Genomic DNA, 2,608 nt, shown 5'->3' on the forward strand with positions numbered 1-2,608 from the left:
ATCAATCCCAGAACAACAGCAAAGGACCTTGTGAAGATGCTGAATGAAACAGGTACAAAAGTGTCAATATCCACAGTATAACAAGTCCTATATCGACATAACCTGAAAGTCCGCTCAGCAAGGAAGAAGCCACTGCTCCAAAACCACCATAAAAAAACCCAGACTACGGTTTGCAACTGCACATGGGGACAAAGATCGAACTTTTTGGAGAAATGTCCTCTGGTCTGATGAAACAAAAATATACCTGTTTGGGCATAATGACCATCGTTATGTTTGGAGGAAAAAGGGGACGCTTGCAAGCCGAAGAACACCATCCCAACCGGGATGCACGGGGGTGGCAGCATCATGCTGTGGGGGTGCTTTGCTGCAGGAGGGACTGGTGAACTTCACAAAATAGATGGCATCATGAGGAAGGAAAATGATGTGGATATATTGAAGCAACATCTCAAGACATCAGTCAGGAAGTTAAAGCTTGGTCGCAAATGGGTCTTCCAAATGGACATTGCCCCAAACATACTTCCAAAGTTGTGGCAAAATGGCTTAAGGACAACAAAGTCAAGGTATTGGAGTGGTCATCACAAAGCTCTGACATCAATCCTATAGAAAATGTGTGGGCAGAACTGAAAAAGCGTGTGCGAGCAAGGAGGCCTACAAACCTGATTCAGTTACACCAGCTTTGTCAGGAGGAATTGGCCAAAATTCACCCAACTTATTGTGGAAAGCTTGTGCAATGCTACCCAAAAAGTTTGACCCAAGTTAAACAATTTAAAGGCAATGCTACCAAATACTAATTGAGTGTATGTAAAGTTCTGACCCACTGGGAATGTGATGAAATAAATAAAAGCTGAAATAAATCATTCTCTCTACTATTATTCTGACATTTCACATTCTTAAAACAAAGTGGTGATCCTAACTGACCTAAGACAGGGAATTATTATTACGATTAAATGTCAGGAATTGTGAAAAACTGAGTTTAAATGTATTTTGCTAAGGTGTATGTAAACTTCCGACTTCAACTGTATATATGTATATATATACACTACCTGTCAAACATTTGGAAACACCTACTCATTCAAGGGTTTTTCTTTATCTTGACTGTTTTCTACATTGTAGAATAATAGTGAAGACATCAACACTATGAAATAACACACATGGAATTATGTGGTAACGAAAAAAGTGTTAAACAAATCAAAATGTATTTTATATATGAGATTATTCAAATAGCCACCCTTTGCCTTGATGACAGCTTTGCACACTCTTGGCATTCTCTCAACCAGTTTCACCTGGAAACCTTTTCCAACAGTCTTGAAGGAGTTCCCACATATGCTGAGCACTTGTTGGCTGCTTTTCCTTCACTTTGCCATCCGACTCATCCCAAACCAGCTCAATTGTGTTGAGGTTGGGGGATTGTTGAGGCCAGGTCATCTGATATAGCACTCTATCACTCTCCTTCTTGGTAAAATAGCCCTTACACAGCCTGGAGGTGTGTTGGGTCATTGTCCTGTTGAAAAACAAATGATAGTCCCACTAAGCCCAAACCTGATGGGTTGGCGTATCGCTGCAGAATGCTGTGGTAGCCATGCTGGTTAAGTGTGCTTTGAATTCTAAATAAATCACAGACAGTGTCACCAGCAAAGCACCCCCACAACATAACACCTCCTCCTCCATGCTTTACGGTGGGAAATACACATGCAGAGATCATCCGTTCACCCACACCGTGTCTCACAAAGACACAACGGTTGGAACCAAACATCTCAAATTTGGACTCCAGACCAAAGGACACATTTCCACCGGTATAATGTCCGTTGCTCGTGTTTCTTGGCCCAATCAGGTCTCTTCTTCTTATTGGTTTCATTTAGTAGTGGTTTCTTTGAAGCAATTCGACCATGAAGGCCTGATTCACACAGTCCCCTCTGAACAGTTGATATTAAGATGTGTCTGTGACTTGAACTCTGTGAAGCATTTATTTGGCTGCAATTTGTGAGGCTGGTAACTCGAATGAACTTATCCTCTGCAGCAGAGGTAACTCTGGGTCTTTCATTCCTTTTGCGGTCCTCATAAGAGCCAGTTTCATCATTGCACTTGATGGTTTTTGCTACTGCACTTGAAGAAACTTTCAAAGTTCTTGAAATGTTCCGTATTGACTGACCTTCATGTCTTAAATTAATGATGGACTGTCGTTTCTGTTTGCTTATTTGAGCTGTTCTTGCCATAATATTGTAATATTGACTTGGTATTTTACCAAATAGGGCTATCTTCTGTATACCCCCATACCTTGTCACAACACAACTGATTGGCTAAAACACATTTTAGAAGGAAAGACATTCCACAAATTAACTTTTAAGAAATTGAAATGTATTCCAGGTGACTATCTCATGAAGCTGGTTGAGAGAGGGTGGCTATTTGAAGAATCTCAAATATAAAATATATTTTGATTTGTTTAACACTTTTTTGGTTACTACATGATTCCATATGTGTTATTTCATAGTTTTGATGTCTTCACTATTATTCTACAGTGTAGAAAATAGTAAAAATAAAGAAAAATCTTTGAATGAGTAGGTGTGTCCAAACTTTTGACTGGTAGTGTACATACTATATACATCTTACG

The sequence above is a fragment of the Coregonus lavaretus genome, assembly GCF_964263955.1.
Source record: "Coregonus lavaretus genome assembly, chromosome: 34".
In the NCBI taxonomy this organism is placed as follows: domain Eukaryota; kingdom Metazoa; phylum Chordata; class Actinopteri; order Salmoniformes; family Salmonidae; genus Coregonus; species Coregonus lavaretus.